This window comes from Anomaloglossus baeobatrachus, chromosome 1, assembly GCF_048569485.1.
Source record: "Anomaloglossus baeobatrachus isolate aAnoBae1 chromosome 1, aAnoBae1.hap1, whole genome shotgun sequence".
NCBI lineage: Eukaryota > Metazoa > Chordata > Amphibia > Anura > Aromobatidae > Anomaloglossus > Anomaloglossus baeobatrachus.
The window spans coordinates 959,580,318-959,607,086 of record NC_134353.1 but is presented as its reverse complement, the minus strand read 5'-3'; positions in this window follow the sequence as shown (position 1 = coordinate 959,607,086).

Sequence of the window (26,769 nt, the reverse complement as noted above, 5' to 3'; positions counted from 1 at the left end):
TAGGGTTGCATGGGGGTGCGAGAGCTGAGTCTCACTGACAATCGCAGAATGCTTCGATTTCACTATAAGGCCCTGTGCGCACTTACCGGATTTTGCCGCGGATATCCTGCGGTTTTGCTGCAGAAAATGTTCATAACATCTCTGCAGTGAATCACCAGCAAAACCTATGGGGAAAAAAAAATGCTGTGCGCACTGGGCGGAATTTGACAGCTGCATGTTTTGCTGCAGGATTCCCGCAGCAAAAACAATTGCATGTCAATTCTTTTCCGCACGTCGCTGCGGGATTTCACTCCATTGACTGCAATGTAATCGTTAAATCCCGCAGGGAATAACGCAGGCAGCAAATTCTGTGCGGTTCACTGCGTTTTCCTGCGTTATTCCCTGCGGTATTTCGCGGTTTACCTGCGGTAATGTACATCGCTGTCTGCGGTTTGCAGGGAAGTGATGTCATTATGACAGGAAGAGGAAGCGGAGCAGAGAGTAAACACACACACATCACACTCACACAGACACACACAGACATCACAGACACATAGAACACACATAGAAAGCAAACGGAAATATAGAAAAAAAAAACACGTGGGCTCCGCTGTATATTTACCATCCAGCCGAGGTAAGCACACAGCGGCGGCCCGGTATTCTCAGGCTGGGGAGGGCGAGGGGCAGGGTTAATGTCCCCCGCCTCCCTCCCACCTCCCGCAGCCGAGAATATCAGCCGCAGCTGCCCCGGGACTGTCGCATGTATTATGCGGCAGCACCGGCGTGTCCCCGGCTCTTCTTGTTGCCGTGATGCAGTGGCAATCAAGGTAATGTAAGGAGTTAATGGCGGCGGATCACCGCCATTAACTCCAGGCTTGATCATGGCAGCGTCTTTGAGACAGCTGACATGATCAACCCGTAAGTAAAGTGAAAAAACACACCATGAAAAATCCTTTATTTTAAATAAAACACAAATAAGCCTTGTTCACCCTTTTATTAACCCCTCCCGAAACAAAGCTCCGACGTAATCCCCAGCTCCGGCGTAATCCAAGTCCTCCGATGCTTTCATCCAGCCGCGACTGACACAGACACTGCTGAATACAGCCTCGCAGCGAGACAGCAGTGGTAACTACAGGGCATTTCCCACGTCCGGTAATGTGAACTCACTGCCGACCGTGGGAAATGCAGAGAGTGCTCACAGGGACTCTATCTATCTATCCTTCTATCTATCCCTCTGTCTGTCTATCTATCTATTCTTCTATCTATTCTTCTGTCTATTTCTCTATCTATCTCAGAATGAAATGACTTTTTTTTTCAATGTGCTTTATTGCATTGAATGCAATAAAGCACATGTACCAACCCGCATGCGACAAAACCGCGGTAAAACCGCGGCAAACCGCATGCGGTATTTGGGTGCGGTTTGCCGCGTTTTTTTACCGCGGGTGCGGTAATCTTTCAAAGCCTGCGGAATTTTCTTGAGAAAATTCCATTTTCCAGTGCACACAGGGCCTTAGGCCAGAGTCACACTTGCGAGAGACTCGCACGAGTCTCACATCGCATCACCCGGCGTGGCCACTCACTCTCCTGACAGGAGCGTGTCAGCTGCATGTATTTCTATGCAGCTGAGATGCTCCTGTCCGGAGAGCTGCAGGCCATGTCGGGTGATGTGATGCAAGACTCGCACGAGTCTCTCACAAGTGTGACTCTGGCCTGAGTGTGATTCATGTGGAGAAACAACGGTCAGGATGGCATGGTCACATAGATTAACACTGGTGTGAGTGCAATCCGATTTTGCTATTTACGTCCCGCTCATCTCCGCCCCTCCGCTCCTATTGGTAGCCTGCCGTGTGACATCGCAGTGACGCCGCACGACCCGCCCCCTTAGGAAGGAGGCGGTTCGCTGGCCAGTGCGACGTCGCAGGGTGGGTGAGTGCATGTGAAGCTGCCGTAGCGATAATGTTCGCTACGGCAGCAATCACATGATATCGCACCTGCGACGGGGGTGACTCGCCCACCCCAGGGCTATGGGACACCCTGTGCCGGGCCGGACTAGTCCGGAGGTAGTCAGTGGTGGCTGGGCCCGGCTCCGTGACCCTGGTGGGTGTCAGTAAAATATGTGGCTTGGTGAATAAAGTTTGTGTTCGTGACGCCACCTGTGGTCTGCGGCTATTAAGCCGCCGCTGCTGTGTGAGGCCTCCGGGGTGATGTTATAGCAGCAATGGTGGTACTGCTCCCCACAGGTGGAGCGGAGCCCCGGGGACACGGTTAGTGCTCGTGGAAGTCTATGAGGTTGTGTGGCTAACACGGTGCAGGGCGGACAGGCAATGAAAGAACCAAGCACAAACAACAGTCTCTTTACCTTTTTCTCTTTACTTTGGAAACAGTCCAGTCCTGGGAGACCGTTACAGGTGGTGATGGGGATCCGGTCGGCCTGGAAGTACTTGGGGTGATCTTTCTGGCCAGCTGAGTATGAGGCCTACTCCTGTACTTTTCTTTGTTATGATAGGACCCTGCTTCTCTGAATCCAGCAATGGCCCTCTTTGCTGCTGGGACTGATGGTCCGTCCCTTTCCCTCTGTAGCAGGCTGCGCAGGCCCTCTCTCTGGTGCTTCTCTGCTGGAGTCCACACCGGGCCTTGATGCCACAGCTGTACTTTTGGGATGTTCTTGGGCCAGGTGCTTGCAGCTCTCCTGCCCTTCGGATTCGGCTACCAGGGAGTATGTTTAAGCCCTGGTGGCCACAGACTCCGATGTCCGAGTCTCTCCGCTGCCTCTCAGCTACTCCTGCTTCTCTGGGCCAAGCTACTCTAGCTCTAGGCCCCAGATTCACAGGACAGCTCACTCTGCGTCTGTTCACTTCTACTGCTCTCTACAGACTGACCACTACTTCCTCCCCCAGATCAGACTTAAGGGGATACTCCCTGGAATCCCAGGTTCAGAGCTCCCCCTGCTGGCCGGAGGGAGAACTGCGTTGGATGTTAAACTTGCTGGCCAATGGACCTCCCAATTACCTCCAGGCTCAGCAGTAACCCTTTGGGAGAGCAATGCTGTTGTGGCGACCAGGTCCTGCGGCGCCACACTCCCCCTTAGTTAAATTCAGTACTCCCGGACTGTAGAAACAAAACATAACATGTTACAACATTTCATCCCATTATGGGAGGCGCATTACTTAAACGTTACAAACTTAAACACTACTATAAGAGTCCAGTGTGGCTCCCTGCCGGGTGTCCATTACACTGCTCCATGGGGGACCCGCCGCGATCAAACCCCCAACATAGGCTCTGGGCGTGCGTCAGAGCATTGATGACCCCACTCTATGCACGCCGGACGGGTATTTCTTCAGTGGTGTTGAGCACACGTGTGCTAACTATGAACAATTTAGGTGTTGACCACCCATAGTCCAGTGGCCCAATTGTCCATTTACTTAATCGCCTAAGACAAAAAAGCATTTTATACACAACATTACAGACATTTCACATAACTATTTACATTCTGTTAGGTATTTTACTTTCTATGTTCTATACCTTGGAGGGGATAATGGTGTAGGGCTCGTTTTCCCACTGATCATCCAATTTATGCGTCCTCCGCTTCTTCTTGAGGACTTGCTCTCCAGGTGCTAAGGGAGTTGCTGGGGCTGTTTGATTGTAATGCTGCTCTTGTCTCGTTCTTGCTTGAGACAGGCTCCTCTCTACACATTCCTGGACCTTACGGTACCGTTGCTGCCGCTCTGTATCCCAATCCTCTATTTCCTGAACCGCCTCAGGTGACACAGTCCCCATCTCAAAGTCTACAGGTAACTTGCCAGGTCTGGCTCACATCAGGTAAGCAGGGCTGCAGTTGGTCGAATTTACCGGGATATGATTGTATAAGTCTACCAGATCTGGTAACTTTTCTGGCCATTGGTTTCTTTCTTCCAAAGGTAGAGTCTTGAGCATGTCAATAACCACATGGTTCATCTTCTCGCACAATCCATTGGTTTGGGGGTGGTACGGTGTGGTTCTGATTTTCTTACAACCGTACATGTTACAGAACTCTTGGAACACTTCTGCCTCGAATGCAGGACCCTGATCAGTCAGTACCCTTTCAGGGTAACCGTGAGGTCGGCAAAAGTATGCCTGAAATGCTCTCGCTGCTGTTCTGGCTGTCTGGTCCTTCACGGGCACTACTACCAGGAATCGAGAGTAATGGTCCACAATGGTAAGGGCGTACACATAGCCTGACCGGCTTGGTGTTAACTTCACGTGGTCCAGGGCCACCAACTCCAGGGGCTGCTTCGTGACAATTGGCTGTAGGGGAGACCTCTGGCTGGCATCATCTTTCCGCCTCAGGTTACACGGACCACAGTCTCGGCACCACTTCTCGACTGTCTTTCTCATGTGCACCCAGTAGAACCGATCACGGAGTAGGGTCTCCAACTTCTTCCACCCGAAGTGTCCTGCATTATCATGATAAGCTGCTAGGACCATTGGAGCATCCCTCTGTGGAACCACTATCTGCCAGACGAGTTCATTCGTTCGCCAGTTGACATATCTCTTGCAGAGCTTGCCTTGATAGGTGAACAGTCGTCCCCTCTCCTTCCACCACTGCTGGGCTTCTTCTGGAGCATCTGGGCCAAGATGAGTCTCAGCTTGTGCTAGCTTTTCTTTGACCAATCGCACGGCCGTGTCACCGTTCTGTGTCTCTTCCCAATTGTGGTGGAGTAATGGGTTGACCGAGACCTCGTGCTGGCTCGAGCGCTTCACTCCTACAGCATGCTCACACTGGGAAACACCTTGGTGATGGAAAGCCGGTAACTCTATCTCTTCGAGTTCATCCAGGTCTTCTCCAGACTCGGGTAAGTGAGGCATTCTGGACTGCGCATCAGCATTGTTATTCTTCTTGCCAGCCCGATACTTGATGGTAAAGTCAAAGTTAGACAGCCGGGCCATCCATCGCTGTTCCAACGCACCTAACTTGGCTGTTGCCAGGTGTGTCAACGGATTGTTGTCCGTGAAGATGGTGAACTTGGCCGATGCCAGATAGTGCTTGAAGCGTTCAGTCACTGCCCAAACAATAGTGAGGAACTCCAGCTTGAAGGAACTGTAGTTTTCTGGATTCCTTTCTGTGGGCCGAAGCTTCCTACTGGCGTACGCTATCACCCTCTCTCTGCCTCCCTGCACCTGGGACAGAACTGCTCCCAGTCCCACGTTGCTGGCGTCTGTATACAGTACAAACGGCTGGCTGTAGTCAGGGTATGCCAGAATTTCTTCTTCCGTGAGAGCCCCTTTCAGCCGGACAAAGGATGTTTCTAGTTGGCTGCTCCATTCAAATGGAGGGCTCTGCTTCTTAGCCTGATTTGGCTGGCCCACCAGGAGATCTTGAAGGGGCGCTGCTATCTTGGTGAAACCATCAATAAACCTTCGGTAGTAGCCCACCAGCCCAAGGAACTGCCGCACCTCCTTTACCGTGGTGGGTCTTGGCCAGTCCTTGATTACGGTGACTTTCTCCGGATCAGGTGCCACACCTTCTGCGCTGACCACATGACCCAGGTACTGTACCTTTTGGCTTCAAGAGGTGACATTTGGACGGCTTTATCTTCAGGCCATATTTCGACAAGGACTCAAACACTTCTGCTAAGTGCCTCAGGTGGTCTTCATAAGTCTTGGAGTAGACTATGACGTCATCCAGGTACAACAGCACGGTTTCAAAGTTGTGGTGGCCCAAGCAGCACTCCATCAACCTTTGGAATGTCCCTGGGGCGTTGCAGAGCCCGAATGGCATACAGTTGAACTCACAGAGGCCCATTGGTGTCGTGAATGCAGTCTTCTCCCTGTCCGCCTCTGCCACGGGAACCTGCCAATACCCACTGGTGAGATCCAAGGTGGAGAAATAGTTAGCTGACTTTAAGGCTGTTAGTGACTCCTCTATTCTGGGCAGTGGATAAGCATCTTTATGTGTAATGCGGTTAATTTGCCTGTAATCTACACACATTCTCATTGTACCATCTTTTTTCTTTACGAGCACTAGTGGAGCTGCCCAGGGGCTACAACTATCTCTGATAACCCCAGCCTCCTTCATTTCCCGTAACATTTCTTTGGCACGTTGATACTGTGCGGGGGGTACAGGCCGGTATCTCTCTTTAATGGGATGATGATCACCCGTGGGGATTTGATGTTTAACCCCTTTCACCTGCCCAAAATCTAGGGGGTGTTTGCTGAAGACCCGCTCGTACTCCTGTACCACCCGGTAAACCCCATGCTTTTGGTGTGAGGGGGTGGAGTTGGTGCCCACATGTAATTTTTGGCACCAGTCTTCCAGCTTCCCCTTGGAGCCATTGTCTTCCGCCTGGTCGGACGGGATCAAGGGTTCCACTGCTTTGATGGTATTGTTGCTGACAGTGTACAGTTTTGCTACAGTGGCGTACCGGGGCAATTTGGCTTCCTCCTCCCCACAATTCAGGACACGGACGGGCACTCTCCCCTTGCGGACGTCTGCTACCCCTCTGGCTATCAGGACTCCGGGTCTACTATCTAAATACACCGGTTCTACCAAGGCATGGTAGTCCTGACCCTTGAGGCCTATTGCTGCCCGACACCATATCAACATTTCACTTCTTGGGGGTATTGCAATGGGGAGGGGGTCACTTACCCTCACACTGCCAATTTCTCCTCCGGCCAGCTCTACCTGCTGGCTCCTCATCAGGGCTCTGATCTCCCTCTGTAGGGCACGCTGTTGCTCGGAGCTGGCAGTTTCAGACGCTGTTGCAACAAAATTATCACTTCGGCAATACAATTTTCTATCACATTTGTACCAATGGTTAGCAGTGGGTCAGATTCTTTGCGATCAATGTCTACAATTATCATCCCCTGACATGGCAATTCTACCCGCCCCACTTTAATGGTTACTTCTTTGTACCCAATTTGAGGTAAGGGCTGACCATTACTGGCCACAATTGTTAAATCATCATCTGGGCCATGGTCAATGTCTGAATCAGCCCAATATCTTTTGTACAGTTTATAGGGGATGGTTGTTACCTGGGACCCCGTATCCAGGAGGGCATTCAAAGGGATCCCATCCAGCACAAATAGGAAGGACCGGTCGTCCTCCCACATACTTGCTGTGGCTGGGGGTTGAGCCGGGCTTCCTTACACCTGGGGGTCGGCTCCTGGCCCCAGGCTCGGCCCATTTAAAGGACAGTGTCGTGCAATGTGGCCCGCCTGGCTGCAGCGGCGGCAGATCGGTTGTCCCGTTGAATCATACCGGTCGGTGTCTCTGCCTCGGGTCGGCGGAATCCTCCTCTGTCGCATCCATGGGACGTCATCTGGGCTGGAGGCCAACTCGATTCTTGCAGGTGATGGGGTCACTTGTAGAGACTGCATGGTCTTGGCAAGGGCAGCTACAGTCTTGGTCAGCTCCTGGACCTGCTGTCTGAGCTCGGCAGTGGGATCCTTTTCCAGGGACTGCGCCTCGGCCCCTGCAGCAGCTGGTGTTGCAGGCACCACCCCAGGGTACGTGATAGCAAGAGGCCGGGGGGATACTGGGTCATTCGGTGTAGATTCTCTCAGTACCCGGATGGCCTGGTCCTTAAACTTTGCAAAGTCCAGAGCAGGGTTCTGCAGGACCATGATACGCAGCTGGGTCCTGTGGGCATCTGACAGGAGCCCCTCTATGAACTGCTCAGTTAGGAGTTTGTGTTCTTCACGTACACTCTCTGGGTCCACCTGTTTAACTGCTTTCAGGGCCTCCTGCAAGTTTAAAGGGAACCTGTCAGCAGAAATTTCCCCTAAAACCTAACAGATTCCCCCTCTGCAGCTCCTGGGCTGCATTCTAGAAAGGTCCCTGTTATTATAGTGCCCCCTTTCTGACCCAAAAAAAGAGTTTATATCGAGGTACCTTTTTGGCTTCTGAATCTCTAAATGTGTCACGGGGGCGGGCAGCCTGATGGCCGTTATTCTGCCCCCTGTTCCTGTATGCCGCCCCCATCGCCGATTTCTATACTTCTGGACGCCGCCCACTGCTCCAGCCATCCCCGCGCATGCCCAGTGCTCATCTCTCGTGGATGAGCACTGTGCCCAGTGTCACCGGTGGTGACGTGCGCGCAGGGTTTAGATTATGGGCGGTGCTGTGATGTTAATTACCAAGCAACCGCCCATAATCGCGGGACCACGCATTCCCCCTCGGCCTGCTTCTTTCTGCGCAAGCGCGCTGCAGCTGAACTCCTCCTGATCGGTGTAGTCACTGCTCCGCGCTCCTCCCATCTATTTCCTGCCTCAGGGCAAGATGGGAAGGAGGTGACGTGAGTTCAGCTGCAGCGCGCTTGCGCAGAAAGCAGGCCGAGGGGGAATGCGCGGTCCCGCGATTATGGGCGGTTGCTTGGTAATTAACATCACAGCACCGCCCATAATCTAAACCCTGCGTGCACGTCACCAGCGGTGACGCTGGGCACAGTGCTCATCCACGAGAGATGAGCACTGGGCATGCGCGGGGATGGCTGGAGCAGTGGGCGGCGTCCAGAAGTATAGAAATCGGCGATGGGGGCGGCATACAGGAACAGGGGGCAGAATAACGGCCATCAGGCAGCCCGCCCCCGTGACACATTTAGAGATTCAGAAGCCAAAAAGGTACCTCGATATAAACTCTTTTTTTGGGTCAGAAAGGGGGCACTATAATAACAGGGACCTTTCTAGAATGCAGCCCAGGAGCTGCAGAGGGGGAATCTGTTAGGTTTTAGTCGAAATTTCTGCTGACAGGTTCCCTTTAAGGCATAGTCCCTTATGCTGTCTGTGGCCCGTTGTTTGCACCCAAAGAATCTCATCTTTATCTCTGCTGCGGTGCGGGTGTCAAAAGTACTCTTTAGCTTGGCCAGTATCTGGGTTACTGTCCCTTTATCTGTATCAGGCCAGGACTTCACTTCACGCTGGGCCGCGCCGGCTAGCTGCCCCATTAATATGCCCACCTTCTGGCTCTCAGTCAGAGGATACACCCGGAACAAGCTGTGCAGACTTTCTCTGAAGTCGCTCAAGGTATGGGACTCCCCGGAGTACTGCGGCAGCCACTCCGCTCCCGGGATGTACGGCATTGTGATCGGCATTACCGGCGCTACAGCGGGGGCTGGGGCGACGGCGACTGGGATCGCGTCGGCTGGTGCTGCGGCGTCTCGGGCTATGGCAGCCACCTGCTCTCCCTCCGAGTCGGACATCTTCCTCCCCCTTAGTGAACCTCACCAGGCTCCGTTCACTTTTCAAATTCCCTTCTGGGTCGCGCGGGGTTAACAGCGCTCTGCTGTGATGGCGCGCTCCCTTTGCGCTCTTTGTCAGGCACGCCCCCCTTCTTCCTGCGCTCAGCGGGGCTAATGGCGGCGGCAGTTTTCAAACAGTGACACAATCTTTTAGGCACAGTTTCTGCAGGCGCACAGTACCCGGTGAAACCGGGCACGAAATCCTGTTCGTGACGCCAAAGTTGACTCGCCCACCCTAGGGCTATGGGACACCTGGTGCCGGGCCGGACTAGTCCGGAGGTAGTCAGTGGTGGCTGGGCCCGGCTCCGTGGCCCTGGTGGGTGTCAGTAAAATATGTGGCTTGGTGAATAAAGTTTGTGTTCGTGACGCCACCTGTGGTCTGCGGCTATTAAGCCGCCGCTGCTGTGTGAGGCCTCCGGGGTGATGTTATAGCAGCAATGGTGGTACTGCTCCCCACAGGTGGAGCGGAGCCCCCGGGGACACGGTTAGTGCTCGTGGAAGTCTATGAGGTTGTGTGGCTAACACGGTGCAGGGCGGACAGGCAATGAAAGAACCAAGCACAAACAACAGTCTCTTTACCTTTTTCTCTTTACTTTGGAAACAGTCCAGTCCTGGGAGACCGTTACAGGTGGTGATGGGGATCCGGTCGGCCTGGAAGTACTTGGGGTGATCTTTCTGGCCAGCTGAGTATGAGGCCTACTCCTGTACTTTTCTTTGTTATGATAGGACCCTGCTTCTCTGAATCCAGCAATGGCCCTCTTTGCTGCTGGGACTGATGGTCCGTCCCTTTCCCTCTGTAGCAGGCTGCGCAGGCCCTCTCTCTGGTGCTTCTCTGCTGGAGTCCACACCGGGCCTTGATGCCACAGCTGTACTTTTGGGATGTTCTTGGGCCAGGTGCTTGCAGCTCTCCTGCCCTTCGGATTCGGCTACCAGGGAGTATGTTTAAGCCCTGGTGGCCACAGACTCCGATGTCCGAGTCTCTCCGCTGCCTCTCAGCTACTCCTGCTTCTCTGGGCCAAGCTACTCTAGCTCTAGGCCCCAGATTCACAGGACAGCTCACTCTGCGTCTGTTCACTTCTACTGCTCTCTACAGACTGACCACTACTTCCTCCCCCAGATCAGACTTAAGGGGATACTCCCTGGAATCCCAGGTTCAGAGCTCCCCCTGCTGGCCGGAGGGAGAACTGCGTTGGATGTTAAACTTGCTTTCCAATGGACCTCCCAATTACCTCCAGGCTCAGCATTAACCCTTTGGGAGGGCAATGCTGTTGTGGCGACCAGGTCCTGGGGCGCCACAGGGGCGTGGACTATCGCGCTCAGCATCGCAAGCATCGGCTTGCGATGTCGTTGTGTGCAAAGTGCCCCTTAGTTTTGACCCTTTTTTGTAATCTTCTCTCTTTTGTGTTGACCTTCCATGCTTCACTTTGTTTATGCACCTTTTGTATTTTAATTGTAATTATTATATTTTTAATATATTTGTATTTCATTAATTTTTTTTGTTTCACTCGTGGCTACTCATTCGGTTTGGACCATTCAGCAGTTTTTCATCTTGCTGCTAATTACTGCGTATACATCCATCATCTCCAAATGCGTCCTTCAAATTTTTATCTTATATGGGCTTATGCTGTGAATACATCCTGTGCAACTCTCTGCAGTAGTGTGCATATATTCAATTTATTTAATTTATGTATTTTGGTGTCCTTTCTTTCTGTATTGGGTGTATATTGTATGATATAACATGTAATCCTGACGAACAGAGAAGACACCACAAAAACATCTGGCGAAACCTCTTTATCCATTCCAAAGGATACAAGTGGACCACATCCAGCTACCTAAAGTGGGGAAGTACAAGTATGATTTGGTAGTTGTTGATATCTTTACCAGTTGGCCCAAGGCCTACCCGGTAGTCAACATGACTGCTAGGGTCACAGCTAAAAAAAACTCATCACAGAAACCGTGTGCAGGTTCGGAATACCAGAAGTCATCGAAAGCGATCAAGGACCAAGCCTTCACAGCTAACATTTACCAAGAACTGTGGAATATGCTCGGAGCAAGTCTAGGACTGCATACTCCTTATCCTCAGAGCAGTGGGAAAGTGGAAAGGATGAACTCAACTCTGAAGACTAAACTGCTCAATGCCTCACAAGACAGTGCACTGCCCTGGACAGAACTTCTCCCTATAGTCCTGTACCTTGTCAGAAAGACCCCTGTTGCAAAACATGGCCTGACCCCCTTTGAAATACGTTTTGGTTCCGTCCCCAGATTAGGATGTTATTTCCCTCAAAATTTGTCTGACCACCATGACTCAGTTGTGCAGTTTGTTATTGAACTAAGTGAGAGTTATCAAAAACACATGCAGCAGTTTTCTCTTCTCTTCCAGATCCTGACACAGATCTAGCCACCCACACATTGAAACCAGGAGAGTGGGTTGTGGTTAAGAAACACGTCAGGAATAATTGTCTGGAGCCCAGATACGAAGGTCCGTTCCAGATAATCCTGGTGACTCCCATGTCCGTGAAACTCAAAGGCAGGACAACATGGATCCACGCCTCGCATTGCAGAAGGGTCGATCCACCAGAACTGCACTGAGTGTCCTGTTTGTATTTATCCTTTTCAAAAAAACCTTTATGGTCTCAGGCCATCATTACCAAAACAAATGAGGTGGTTACGATTTGGTACAATAGTACGACACAAGTTGAAGTTGTCACATTCAAGTTTGATTACTGTGATATTGTGAAATGTGAAATAGGACGGGTCCCCCACATGGGATGTCAGGCACACTTGAGACAGGGACAACAGTACATATGTGTTACAGGAAGTGGATATGGAGACACATGTAGCTCATGGAAGGCTGTTGGGTGGAATACAGGTGAAAATTGGGGATACAAACCAAGTGTAGCCTTAAAAAAACGGGATGAGAAAGGCAGATCTTTACTTACCAGGATGACACTCTCCCGTGCACCAGTCACTAGAACATGTACTATGATTAACCAGTGTAACCCTTTACTTCTCAACATAGAACACCCCCAACCACAGGATGAAGGTATATACCTTCTGGGTACACATATAAAGGGTAGACACAATGGTTGTAGACCGTTGGGAAAATTCAGGCTATCACAGATAACAAAAATACTACCAGTATTTCGAATGCTTACACATATTCAGACCTTTCACAGTATGGTAGCCATAGCCAATCCCACCATGGAAGGTGTATATGCAGTTGAACAGGGTTATACAGACACCAACCTGTGGTTAGAATGGATGAAATATACAGTACACCAAGCCAACAGGTCAGACTGTTATGTATGTGCAGGAGCCAGACCTCATTTAGGAACTGTCCCACTGAATTTAGATTACGAAGCTGAATTATGTCTTGTTAGTCTGTTTACAAATATGACTGAGGGAAATGCATGTGAAGAATGGAAAAAAAGATACCCGATAATAGCTAAGGCCTCCTCCCCTGGGAAAGGCATCACTATATATCCTGGCAACTATACCTGTTATAATGTGAGTGGTCAGGGGAGAGATATGGGTAGATTTCAAGATGGGTTCTGTGGATCCTATAGCAATCTCACCCGTGATCACTTAATTAACCAGGTACAGTCCGTGGCAGATGTGTTTTGGATTTGTGGGGATATGAAAATTCGATCACGAGTAGAAGGAAATTGGACGGGAGAATGCACTTTAGCTAAGGCACTTATGCCTATACACATAGCCCCCGCTGACCACACTGTCAAAGAAAATGACTTCATAGCGCACATCAAAATCAACTTACGGACTCGACGGAGTGCAGATGATGACCGTACCGGTAGAAAAACACTGAAAGGTTCTTTTGTCCCACATGTTTACATTGACGCTATCGAAGTGCCCAGGGGGGTCCCTGACGAATATAAAGCTAGAGACCAAGTCAGGGCGGGATTCGAATCCATTATCCCCATAATCACTGTAAATAAAAATGTAGACTGGATTAATTATATCTACTATAATCAGCAACGTTTCGTTAACTATACATGTGATGCCTTACAGGGACTGGCAGAACAACTAGACCCGACCTCCATCATGGCTTATCAAAACAGAATGGCCTTAGATATGATCCTCACAGAGAAAGGTGGAGTCCGTAAAATGGTGGGGGATGTTTGTTGCACATATATACCAGATAACACTGCAGTGGATGAGAAGGTCACCTTAGCTATAAAGAAACTTACTACACTCGAACAATTAAAGAAGAATTCAGGAGTAACCGACCCTTGGGGAGACTATTTTGGGCGGACGAGTTCTTTTAAAGGCTGGTTGATCCAGATAAGGACCGCCATAAGTATAGTATTAGTTATATTACTCGCCATTCTGGTTTGTGTAATTCCGTGTTTAAAGAAAACATTTTCCAAAACAGCTGAAGTTACATTAGGAGGGACCTTTCCTTTAGTCGAAACAGAAGACCTAAGTATGACAGACGATATGCCCATAAAGACTTAAGGCCCTATCACACACACAGATAAATCTTTAGCAGATCTGTGGTTGCAGTGAAATCATGGACATATTGTTCCATTTGTACACAGACAGACAGTTGTGCCACAAACCTGGCACTGATTGTCCACAATTTCACTGCAACCACAGATCTGCCGCAGATTTATCTCTGTGTGTAACAGGCCCTTAACATGACCCTTTCCCCCAGTTACAAAATGACTCTGCTAGAATAAACGGAAAAAGATAGGACTTAGAGAACCTTGGGACATGGGAAAGCCCCACTACAAAGGGTGAGGACTCGCCTAGGAATCCTTGGTCTCAAACCAGTGAAGAAAACCCTTTCCGCTCTCCGCCCATGCCTCAAAGTTCAATTTGGTAGGTCTTTCGCATAGATATCTCTACCTCTCTTACTAAGGGAACACAGTACCCTTAGAATTCAGAAATGGCAGAAATAAGTCTTTAGGGGGGACTGTTGAGGATAAGAATTGAGTAACCCAAAATACTTAATTCAGCCATTTCATAGATTTAGGTATGTAGTTTAGTTAATGTAATCTAACACACGTATTTATGAATGCTTTTGTTTTTTACTAACACAAAATATATATATATATGTATATATATATATATATATATATATATATATATATATATATATATATATATATATATATATATATATATATATATATATATATATATATATATATATATATATATATATATATATATATACACACACACACATACACACAGTACAAACCAAAAGTTCTCATCTCTAGAACAACTGTTAAGAGGAGACTTTGTGCAGCAGGCCTTCATGGTAAAATAGCTGCTAGGAAACCTCTGCTAAGGACAGGCAACAAACAGAAGAGACTTGTTTGGGCTAAAGAACACAAGGAATGGACATTAGACCAGTGGAAATCTGTGCTTTGGTTTGATGAGTCCAAATTTGAGATCTTTGGATCCAACCACCGTGTCTTTGTAGAAAAGGTGAACGGATGGACTCTTTTTTTTTAAATCAGATCTTTTTTATTAAACAACTAAGAATCAATACAGAGAAAATATATTGCATCTTATATAACTAGTAAAGGCGTACATTGAAAAAACATATGTTGTCTATAAATCAGGTTCTTCCTCTGTATAAAAAAAAAAAAAAAAAAAGAAGGATTCTCAGATCAGTTATATAAATTGAGCCTACAAACAACGTGGCTCCACAGATAAACAAAAGTTTAAATTATGCAATAATACCTCAGTCTAATAGAAAAGTCTCCTCCATCAGCCGTGTCGCTCCGCATCATATTTCCATACCCGCTTGCCTCTTTCTCCCCGTTTAGTTATCAATCACACCCTTCCGGCCCCTCCCACAGCGCCGCTCAAAATCCACTCCGCCACGTAAAACACTAGTTTTAACTTTTATTCCCCAAACGTTCCATTCACTGCAAGCACAACAGTAACTGGTCCAGCATTGCATCCTGCACCAGTGCCTCAGAGGGGAGACCCGGCGACTCCATCCACGGCTGCCAGATTTTGTAAAACTTTCTCAGTGTTTTTCTTTTTAAATAAACTCCCCTTTCCAATCTAATGATGTTATTTAATTTATTTTTAAGCTCTGATAACGTTGGTGGTAGAGGATCTAACCAATGGTATGCCAGTATCTTCCTTGCTTGATACAGGATACGGGCTATTCCCAGGGCTGTTGGAGAGTCCGGGTCTACTCCTCCCTCCCACAGACTCAACAAACATAAACGAGGTGACGGCTCTATTGTGATATGATATATTTGGTCTATGAGTCCCAGGGTTTGTTTCCAGAAATCACCAATGTGTCCACACTCCCACATAACATGCATCAAATGGGCATCATCCTGTCCACACCTAACAAACGGATGGACTCTACATGCCTGGTTCCCACCATGAAGCATGGAGGAGGAGGTGTGATGGTGTGGGGGTGCTTTGCTGCTGACACTGTTGGTGATGATAATCAATTATTCAAAATTGAAGGCATACAGAACCAGCATGCCTACCACAGCATCTTGCAGCGGCGTGCTATTCCATCCGGTTTGCGTTTAGTTGGACCATATTTTATTTTTCAACAGGACAATGACCCCAAACACACCTACAGGCTGTGTAAGGGCTATTTGACTAAGAAGGAGAGTGATGGGGTGCTACGCCAGATGACCTGGTCTCCACAGTCACCAGACCTGAACCCGATCGAGATGGTTTGGGGTGAGCTGGACCGCAGAGTGAAGGCAAAAGGGCTAACAAGTGCTAAGCATCTCTGGGAACTCCTTCAAGACTGTTGGAAAATCATTTCCGGTGACTACCTCTTGAAGCTCATCAAGAGAATGTCAACAGTGTGCAAAGTAAAGAAAGCAAAAGGTGGCTACTTTGAAGAACCTAGAATATAAGACATATTTTTCCAGCACCCATAACAGCACCACGAGAGAGGGGATCCGCCCTTCAAGGACAGCAAACCTCCAGGATAAAAAGGGGCGGCACCTCTCCCCGCATCAGTTGGTTTCCTGTCCTTGAACAGGGAGCCTCCAGGGATCCACTAGATCCAGGATGGTCCTGATGGGCCGAAGATTCAAATCTGGCGCCCGGCCGGCTCTGGCGGCGGCACGGGTCCTGCTGCGCTCGGCCGAGGTGCCGTGGAGCTGCCAAAGCGGACCCACGGGGGTCAAGCCTGCGTGCGGCACACCGTCCTCCGGTGACGCTAGGATGGGTTCCAGGCGCGAGGACGTGGTGTGGAGCCTGCGAGGACCAGGTAAGGGCCAGTCGGCCGCAAGTGCTCTCCCGCTGCAGCAAACCCACGGGGGTTCCGTCTGCGCGTGGGCTCTCCCCCCCCTCTCCTTACCGCAGGGTGCCAGGGGCTGGGATGGAGGTGGCTGCTGCTGCGCTTCCCTGCGGTGGCGTCCTCGTGGCTGCAGGCATGGGGGATGTACCTGTGTGTGTTGGAGTCAGCCTGTTTCTTTGCTCTCACCTGGGAGTAGCGGCGCCTACCAGCAGCAGGTCTGAGGACGCACCACAGCAGCCCACGGGGGCTATGCCTGTGAATGACGGTGTCTCCTACGCTCCAATGATACAGGGGCAGTGACGCTGTCTTACCTGCCCAGAGGTCAGTGGGAGTGTTTCCGCAGTGCGGGGCGTCACATGTATCTGCCCGGCCACTCCGTGCGATTGGGCTGGAGCGACAACGGGGGACGCCATCTTGAGAATGGCCGTCGCCGCTTGGTGTGTGTGTGTGCGCGCAGGCCCAGGATCTTCTCTGGGTTCTCGCATGTCGCTCAGCTGACGTCACCTCCCGAAAAAGACACCGGCTGTGTGCTGAGACTCAGCTGAAGTGAGATGAACTGAGGCTTCACCCCCTCCGGTGGAATACAGAAGTCCCAGTGCTGCTGGACGCAGCTTCCAGGGTTGCATGTGGCCTGCGGGCCTGGTGTTGGATGCCCTTAGTGTGGGTCGGCCTCCACGGTTAGCAACATGGCTCCTATAACGTTATGAGTTTGAGTCCGTACTTGCAGACTGCTATGTACACGGTATCAGCTCTGTGTTGACTGCTGGGGGACTGAGGGGGCTGGTTGCTGGCAGTTGCTGCACTCATAGGGATCTTGTCGGTCGCGCTAAAATGGCTGATAACCCTTTAGATGTGAGCATTCATGGCATTAAAAAAAAAACAAACAAAAAAAAAACAAAAAACAACGGGGCTCACTGCGGCAACCTCCAGCTCTGCTCCTACCACACAGCGCAGGCTGGCACGCTGATGGGGCAGCAAGATTGCAAGCCTCGACGCGGACGGGTATACTAGCTCATGTGATACTTTGGGAGGATCGGCACCTGGTCCAATTAGTGGAGTCTGAACTCCAGCAGGACTGATGCCCAGAGCCTGCAGAGGTGATTGATCAGATGCAATGATTCCTCCTTCTACCCCGGTTCCACCTCTGCATTAGAGTGGTACGTTCGCTTGTTCAGAGCCACTCTTGCATGTTTTTGGGACAGACTCAATGGATACACTTCAATAACTGGACCACGCTTCCTTTAATCGGGAGCTGTCTGTTACCTGGTCTCAGAAGCAGTGCCAGAAGGGTATTAGGCAAAACCTCTCAGGTGAGGTCTTGGATTAGTGCTGACAAGCCCGACGTTGGCTTGCCAGTTTTGCGGCATCATGGCCTTCATAAATTCAGGCCTGCTTTCCCTGCTTATGGGGACTCTGACAGGTCCGAGGGTGCGTGGAATTCTTCAGCTTCCACATCAATGTCCGACAGTATCTCAGGTTGTTCAGACTTCTCGATGGGGAACAATGTGACACTAGTGTGACTGTGGTCGGGCCCGCTACGGGCATCCCTGAAGTGGCACCCAAAAAAAAAATGTCTCAAGTTCGTATGTTTGTGGCCTCGAAGAGGGAAACCGTGATGCCTCCCGGTTGTTGATAATGCATAGTCCCTCATTGCTATTTAAGGGACACAAGCGGATAGGCAAAGTCCAACCCAGACTGCCCTTTGTGGAAGCAGCTTGTTCCTTCTGTTGCAGGGCCCCTTCAGCTGACTGCTGACAAGATTTCAATTAGTCATCGGCCACTCTAGGCTGCTTGTGCCTGCCCTTGTTAGCTCACCGCGGCTCTACAGTTTCAGACTGGACAAGTGACAGCTGAAGGGATTGGCGGCCAATTCCCAGTTCTGTGAATAAGGAGGAAGGTAAGGCCTTACAGCATTCTAGGATGGAAATAACGCCACTTCCTCAAATACCTGGGAATTTTCAGCTGGGGCTTGCAACCAGCTAATCTAGCTGGTTACACAACGGAGTCCCTGGCAGTACGTGTTGACCACATCAAGGATCGGCCATGCCAGAGAGCCCCTAGACGGATCATGTCCCCACTCCTCTTCTACCAAGGGGCGGCAGCGTTCCTTTAAGTCGCATCTGCGGCATCAACCAGACTGGCAACCAGTTCTCTCATCATACACTTGTTCGGACTAGTGTCAAGGAGGTCCAGTGTGAACCATTTATTCCAGGCGGTCACATACCAGTAGTGAATCTGACGGATGCATACTATCATGTCCAGTTCGATGTAGTTCAGAGTTCCTCAGAGTAGCCTGTTTATGGAAGGAACCGTTCGCCGTTTCCAGTATGCAACCCTTCCAAGAGATGACGATGGTCTGGGAGTCTTCGCAAGATTTTCAGAAGTTGCAGTGCAGCGAAGTGCTTATCATCCCTTACCTCGGCAACTTCTTGTTTGATGGCAGGCCTGCCTGTCATCGTGCCGCCTTTTGGCGGGACGGCGTTCTTCCTGCTCACGTGGGAACGGCTCCTACACTGGAAGAATCAGGATTGTGTCCGAGGAAAGTCAGAATTTTTTTTTAGGGTTCACTTAGATTCAGAAGTTCAGGTATTTCATCTTCCGGAATCCATGCTGGAGAATCTTCCGGTCCTAATAGCTCTGGCACCAGAGGCACCAAGGTTGTCTCTCAAAAATGCTATGTCCCTACAGGGTTCCCTTACATCCACCATTGTGACGGTTCGGTGGGACCAGGCGCACACTGAAGTGACCTTCAGTGGGACGTATTGAAGACTCGAGCAATTGTTGGGGATCATTGCCCAAGTGCATTGCACTCCAGCACACTCGAATCCCTACGTTGCTGGTTGAACCAGTACAGTGAAGGCCATGCTTGTATGACCTGAGGTCCTAAGGTGCTTACTTTTGCCGCAAGTCTTCAAAGAGGAGCCCGCCTTCGGGGTCACCTGATCTGAGGTGTGTGGTCTGGAAGTGCATCCCATGTTTTGTTTTGTTTTCTTTTCTTAGAATTACCAGGATATGGCTGGCTGTAGAATGAGCGGTGGGCTGGTCCCTACCCTCCCTGTCTGGTCGTCAGTTCCTATATGGAGAAACGCAATCGGTTTGGACTTTTCAGCAGCAGCCGGTTGAGACGGGGAATGGGTCCTCCATTAGTCCGTCGTCACTTCAATATACGTTGCCTGTGTTCCGATAATAGACCTCTTGTGACCTAATATAAGGTTCACTGGTTCTGTTCTCAAACTCCTCGGGATCAACCTCATGCGGTGGACGCCCGGTTGTTTGAATAGAGATGTGACCTTGTTATGCCTCCCCACTCATAGCCTCTTTCCAGCCGTGTTGGAGAAAATCCTGGAGAACAGGGCAGTGATGATCCTGATAGCACCATTTTTTGACAGACTTACCATGATTCTATTGCCTGGTCTCTTGTCGTTCTCCAGGCCAGGGGTCAGGCATATTGCATCTTGCCGTGTTGCTTTTTTGAACGTTCATCTTACGAATCAGGGTTTTTCTCTTGTTCTAGTCCCTACTCTTATTCGAAGTAGTAAGCCGGTTAAAAAAAAAAAAAAAAAAAAGGCCTGGACAATATTCTTGTCTTCCAAGGGGTGAGCCTTGATGGAACCGACGACTGTTGCGGTAATCTTAGAGTTTTTCCAGAAGGGGTTGACACTGGATCTGTCATTTCGTTCACTGACAGTTCTCATATGGGCCCTTGCAACCTGGTTCCATTGTGTCCTGTCTGGAGTCCGCTTGACTCCCGGTTCGTTCGGCTATGGTCTAGCCCTCTGCGCGATGTGTCCTGCCCCATGGGGCCTTATTCTCGTCCTATCTGCCCTGACGGAGCCCCATTGATCCATTGGAGTCCATGTCATTTCACTACTGTCTCTGAAACAGACTTCCTGACATCTTCACATCAGCTTGTAGGGTTAGTGACTTCCAGGCCCTATCTTAGTTCCACCATTCCTCGGCTTTCCAGGGTAAGGTGTCCTGAAACCTGCCCCTCCTTGCCTCCTGATAGTATGTCATAATTTTCTTAATTGAAAAGGGAATTGTTCTTCCATCCTTTTGGATAGTCTGCAAGATCAGGAAGAGGAGGGGGGGCATTGCTTGGACATTAGCGGTTTCTTATGGAATATCTGTATGCAGCAGAGGCAGGTCTGGTTTGTTTTCTTTCAGGGTAATAGCTAGACGCTCAAGGCTTCTAAATCCACTTGGTGGGTGGATCAGCGAAGCCACTTCTTCGCCTGCTCGGCTTGTGGTAGGTATGTGCCTGCAGGTCTGAAAGTTCACTGCACAAGGGCAATGACATCTCCTGGGCTGCTAGATCGTATGTCACCTTTGAGCAGCTTGTCAGGGGCCACATGGTCTTCCCCTTTCACTCGCTATAGGCACTATAGGTTGGTCTTATCCTTACTGACTTCACTTGGGGAGATCGGTTCTGTGCTCTATGATTCCCCCCTTGGCTTATTCCTCTATCTATGTAATTCTCTCGTGGTGCTGTCATGGGTGCTGGAAAAATACGTAATTACTTACCGGTAATGTGTTTTTTCTGAACCCATGACAGCACTCTTACATTCCCTCCCTGCATGTGGATGATTTGGCTGTCTTTTAGCTGCACGTGGTTCAGGTTGGTGCTGGTTATGTTATAATGTTGTTTCCTCCGGAGGTCCTTTCATGCTCTGTAAACCAACTGATGCGGAGAGAGGTGCCGCCCCTTTTTATCCTGGAGGTTTCCGGTCCTTGAAGGGCGGATCCCCTCTCTCGTGGTGCTGTCATGGGTTCAGAAAAAACACATTACCGGTAAGTAATTACGTATTTTCAGTTGTTTCACACTTTAAGTATTTAATTCCACATGTGTTAATTCATAGTTTTGATGCCTTCAATGTGAATCTACAATTTTTAGAGTCATGAAAATAAAGAAAGCTCTTGGAATGAGGAGGTGTGTCCAAACTTTTGGTCTGTACCATATATATATATATATATATATATGATTTTTATTAATACAATATACCAGAACATGTAACTTAAAGATGGTTCCTACATCCTGGACGACTCCCAAGAAGTTGAGGAACAAAGGAATTCCTACAGTTCAGAACAACCAATCCAGCAGAGACTATGCAAATTCCTATACGTCCTGAGTTCAGCCTGCGATACTTAATTGGACTATACTTTTGTTTACACCCTTTACTTCCTACTCCTATAAAAGCTTTGTCTGGTAATAAAGTAGAGATTCTTGCGCCAGTCGTGAGAGAGAGAGTCATAATTGGTCTATTCAATTATTATCTACCTCGTGTGCACACACGACATTCTAGATAATTTGAACACGGCAGTCAGACCTTAAGAGACCCATTCTAGTCTCATCTCAACAACTACAGGGCACAAGTATGGACAATACTACAGGGCACAAGGATGGGAGACATTACTACATTTTACAAGGATGGGCACATTACTACAGGGCACAAGGATGGGGACATTGCTACAGTATGGGGGACATAACTACAGGACACAAGGATGTGTATATTATACAGGACACAAGTGGGACATTACTACAGGATGGGGGACTTTACTACAGGATGGGAGACATTGCTACAGGATGGGGGACTTTACTACAGGATGCTAATTGTAAAACAATATTAGAAGGGGATAAAATGTAAAAAAAATATTCAAAATAAAGCATGACTTTTTTGCCATTAAAAATGATATTTTTATATATATATATATATATATATATATATATATATATATATAAAAAATCTTAACTAAACAAACAAGTGCAGGTTTGTTATAATCAAGCAAAAAAATGTTCGAAATAGTGATCCAAAAGGTGTATAGGAAAAACCATGGAATCATTAAAGATGTCTCTTTGTCCTGCAAGGAATGCAGCCCTCTCAATTTTTTTTTTATATGTGCGGCCCATTCACCCAGCTGAGTTTGAGACCCCTGCTTTAAGGGATGGGGAAGTGGTTGTGGGGCTCATGTTGGTGGACACCATGGTCCTGGCCGTGTGACAAGGCAAACTGTGCTTTCTTCTGTGGAAGAACCCTAGACCTCATCAATTCCTAGGTTCATGACCAAATTTGTAGAGGGGCGCAGTACACCACTCTAAGGGCGGCGTTACACGCAACGATTTATCGTGTGATCGCATGAGCGATCACACATGCCCCCATCATTTGTGCCTCACGGGCATATCACTGCCGTGTCGCACAAAGTCGTTAAACCCCCGTCACACGTACTTACCTACCTAACGAACTCACTGTGGGCGGCGAACATCCTCTTCCTGAAGGGGGAGGGACGTTCGGCGTCACAGCGACGTCACACAGCGGCCACCCAATAGAAGCGAAGGGGCGGAGATGAGCGGGATGTAACATCCCTCCCACGTTCCTTCCTCATTGCCGGTGGGATGCAAGTAAGCTATGTTCATCGTTCCCTGGGTATCACACGTAGCGATGTGTGCTGCCACGAGAACGAGAAACAACCGGCGGGCAGAAGGAGGAACGACATTATGGAAATGAACGACGTGTCAACGAGCAACAATAAGGTGAGTATTTTTGCTCGTTAACAGTCGTTCGGAGGTGTCACACCGTACGACATCTCTAACAATGGCGGATGTGCGTCACGGAATCCGTGACCCCGGCGACATATCGCACGATATATCGTACCATGTAACGCCGCCCTTAAAGCCAGAACAGTGCAAGCAGGTTGTGGGCTGGATGGCAGATAATTCTTCCAGTCTGTTTACCAGCACCATCTTGTCTTCCACATGGTCCACTCTAACTAGCCAAGAGTCTGACCACATAATCCCAACCCTGATCCTCCATCCTCAAACATACCTCCCAACTTTTGAAGAAAGAAAAGAGGGACAAAGTCTGCGAATTTTGGCAAATTTTGACCACGCCCCCAGCCACACCCCAAGCAACACCCATTTGCAGTAAGGGTCATTCAACAGATGTCCCGGACTGTTCATTAATAGTCATAGCAGCCAGATTTTTCTTATATTTATATGTGTCACTATATGACATGTTGCTTATTTGTGCCTATAAGGCCGTGTTCACACGTTGCATAATACCTCACACGTGCAATAATTAGAGAAGAATGTTATTGCGCTCGTGGTGCGGACACCTGAAGAAAAAACGCAGCATTTATGCTACGTGTGAACACGGCCTCAACAATGCATTTTTATTACATTTCTTTATGGGTTTTAATAAAGAAAAATTAATAAATTGCGCCATTTTTTTCCACCATTTACCAATTCCCATAAATAATTCCATCGCTGTGTTCGGGTCGTTACGATTACAGGGACACCAAATATGTCCATGTTTTTTGCTTATTTGTGATGTTTGTTATTTTATAAAAAAGTGTAATAAAATTACATTATTCTATTTTTTTTGTTATTTTTAGTAATTTTAGTAGCAGAAAAAAAATAATCTCTTTTCCTCTTCCTGTAAAACACAGAACATAAAGATGCTGCTCTGTACAATAGAGCTCGATGTCCTGTGTGAGAGACTGCATTGAAGGTTTAGGCTTAAGCCACACGGCGAGAAAATCGGTGCAAGTGGAGTGCGATAAAACATCGCATTCCACTCGGACCAATTCTAGCCTGTGTGTCAGTGCACATGAGCAATTATTTTCTCAGCTCTAATCAGACCGAGAAAACAATCGCAGCATGCTGCAACTGTGAGACTCTTTTCTCTCGCACCCATTCAAGTGAATGGGGCGAGAGAAAAAAAAAAAATAAATAATAAAAAAAAAATCGCACTGCAGTCGTGATACACCAGTGTACTGCTAGTGCAATGCGAGAATGGCAATAGCCGGCTACAGAGGAAAGAGGGAGATAAATCCCTCCCTTCTCTCTGCAGAGCCAGCCCGACCCCCCGCAGCTGAGGTCCGCTCGCACAGTCGGACCTCAGTCGCAGGGACACACGCATAACACTCAGCTCTGCTGTGCTGCCAGCGTGAGCCGAGTGTCATGCGAGCATTGCACTAGTGTCCCGTGTCGCCCTGGCATTATTCATATAAAATCCTCCCTCTGATGTCATCTTTCCTAGTGACTCAACAGCTAGAAAAGCTAGGAGGGATGCTGGAAAATAGTTTGAAAGTTGCTGGTTTGAATCCAAGGTGATGAAGAAAAAAATAAGTTACCGTATATATATTTGTATTTTTTTTCCCTCACCACTTTATAGTAGTTTTATGGGAACAAATGAATCTGACTCTTTCCTTCACCTAAAAAGAGATGCAGTATTTATCTATCCCTCAATCTATCTATCATGTATCTAGCTATCTATCTATCTATCATTTATCTATCCATCTATCTATATGTCTATCTATCATGTATGTATCTATTATCTATCATATATATATATATATATATATATATCCCTCCCTCCATCCCTTTCGCCATCCATCCATCCATTCATCCCTCCATCTCTCCCATCCATTTCTCCCTCCATTCCTCCCTCCATCCCTCCCTCCATTCCTCCCTCCATCCATCTTTACAGCTGAATAATCTGCTTCTGGTTTCTCAACTGCAATACAGAGGTCAAGATAACCAAATCTTCCTATGCTTTCCATTACAGGCAGTGGCTCAGTGGTAGAGCTGCTGCCTATGGACAATGAGCTCAAGGTCCATGGGTTTGTTGAGAATCTAATTTAATTTATTCACTGCACTGAGGGGAGGAGCCGGGACATCAGCTGTGAGCCACAGGACTGCAGGACAGACCTCAAAAATCGGGGCAGTCCTGCAGAATCCGGGACGGTTGGGAGGTATGCTCAAACCATAATGAGTCCTAGTAGACAAGTTATTCCAGAATTGGACACTCCGAGAAGCTCTTTACTAGTGTTGAGCCACCCCCCTAGTGTTTGAGTTCGGTTCGTCGAATGGCGGGTGTATTCGGCGAACACAAACACATACAAACACATAGAAAACACCTTCTAAGGTGTCTAAAAGGTGACAAACAACTCACAAGACACCACAAACACATGTAAAAGTGACAAGTACATATACTCATGCACCGCCCCGCGGGCTCGGCTGTGACCGCCGAGACGCTCTGATCCGTGCTCGTACTGCGGGTGGTGGCTCGAGCCTCTCACGGACCCGGGGGTCACGTCGCTCTGCAAGGGAGTTGGCGCCACACGCGGGGATTTGGGTGTTTGATTTGGGATGATAGTTCATGACGCCACCCACGGGTTGTGGTGATTGTGGACACTACCGCTGCGGTGAAGGTGCGGGGCCCCCGGGAGCGATGTAATGGCGCAGCTAGGTGTTGGCCCCTCTGTGGGTAGGGGGTGTTGGTCCCGGGGCCCGATAGGCGAGGGCCGGGGTGCAGGGTGAAGTGTTGCGGTGCAGCGTGGTGTGGTGCCTGATGGCACTGGTGTACTCACTCTTTCACAAGACACTGGAGTCACTGGTAAACCAAACGAAGTGATGAACGGGGCTTATAATTTTTTTCATATCATGGTGGATATAGAATCGGACAGGAATAAGATGTGCAGTGTTTTCCAGTGTCCTTTTTCTTATTGAGAAAAAAAAAAAAGAGGGCTTCATTAAAAGTTTGTTAGAAGTTTATGAAAAATATTATAGAAAGAATCCCTAGAGAAATAAATTCTATTATAAGGGGACTTTTTTCCTCTGAATTTGCTTCCGATTTTTTTGATTGGGAGATTTAGTGATAGAGGGATAGAATGATAGAATGAGAGAATTAAAAATTAAAAATAAAAATATAAATAAAAATAATAAAACAAACTAAATGTTGGACATATAGGAATTAGTGCTATAGGAGACTGTGGGAAGTCTTCTCTAGGACGTTGGACATGTAGGGTTAATAGGAGAACTTCTTTGCTGCACCTTCTAAATTTTTCACTGGTTAATGACGTTCATGTTGGGGTTTCAGCCCCTTTTTAATGAGTCCATTTTTTTCTCAAAAGAATTAGAGACGGATTAAGAACTTGGTCGTTCGAAACGCGTCCTCTAGTGGGGCAGTTGTGATAACATGGACTGTTTTATAAGTATTGATAAATAAAAAATGAATTTTTAATGAAGATTTTTCCATGGACTTGTTTGCTGGAATTTTTTCTAACCATGAAATGAGTTCTGCTACCTTCCTTTCCGTGCACGGTCCTGGATAAGCGGTCTCCGGCAAGAAGCAGGTGAGCTGGACAAAGTAATTTTGTTTGTGTCTAACTGGAAGGGGGTATGGTGTTGTGTGGGACTACCTGGGACGACCCGAATAGTCCGGGGCGTCACACTCATGCGAAAACAAAAGAGCTGGACGAGTAAAAGGAGGAGGCGACACAGACATAGGCATGTCATGCCCTTCTAAAATCATGTAA